The sequence below is a fragment of the Borostomias antarcticus genome (assembly GCF_949987555.1).
Source record: "Borostomias antarcticus genome assembly, chromosome: 16".
Lineage (NCBI taxonomy): Eukaryota > Metazoa > Chordata > Actinopteri > Stomiiformes > Stomiidae > Borostomias > Borostomias antarcticus.
Genome location: NC_140249.1, coordinates 18,101,718 through 18,102,676, shown reverse-complemented (window position 1 = coordinate 18,102,676; position 959 = coordinate 18,101,718).

Below are 959 nucleotides of genomic sequence, written 5' to 3'. Positions count from 1 at the left end.
TATGAGAAAGATCAAATGTGTTTAAATATGTTTTGTTAAAAAATGATTTGTAGAGTGATGTAGAAGCAGGTGTTGGGTAAGTGTAGTATGCCTCTGGAGGCTGCCATGGGAGGTCTTATGATAAGGCAATACATGGCTGCTATATATTCTTAATGATTGTAATATAATATTAAGTCGTTTGAGTATGTATCTGCATATCACTGCAGCTGTCCCATTCCTCAATTAAATTAATTGACACCTAAGAACAGTAACATTAACTTGTGCTAAAAGCTGGACGGATTTTTTTTTGCAGTTTGTACAGATGACATTTCGAGTCATTATGGGGAAATTGAATTGGGGGAGATGGTCATGTTCTTCAAGTATATTGTATGTATATATATATATAATGTATATTAGATAATTTGTAGAAAAGTGAATGATGAAGGCTCTATAGGTACCAGGTATAAATAACATTCAGAGATGGATAATTTCCAGGAACAGAAATCGAATAAAAATGTTCCATATCTGTTTTTCACCAGACCTACTGAGTGGGAGCCATGACAAGGCACCACGAGAACAAGGTCACGGAGACCACACCTCTTTATAAGCACTCACCACTAGGTGGAGCCCCATCCCAAACAACTGTACACTAACTCCATTTATGGCTACTGCTGCACATTTGCTGATTCTGACAAAATAATGTAGGCCATGATGGCACTGAGCAAATTAACAACACAATAGCTTAAAAACACCTTTTATTTTAACTGGGGCAATAACAATCTCATCTGAGGAAAAGCCAAATGTTTGGCTTTGAGTAGAGGACATAGAGGGCGAACAAGATCGATGTTAGGATATATAGGGAGAGGATGTGGAACAAACCTAAGCATTTCAAGAAACCACAGGCTGCAACTGCCAGGAAATACATGTTTGCATGAGAACTTTCATATGCAACATATTCTAATGTGAGGGTGTGCTTGTGA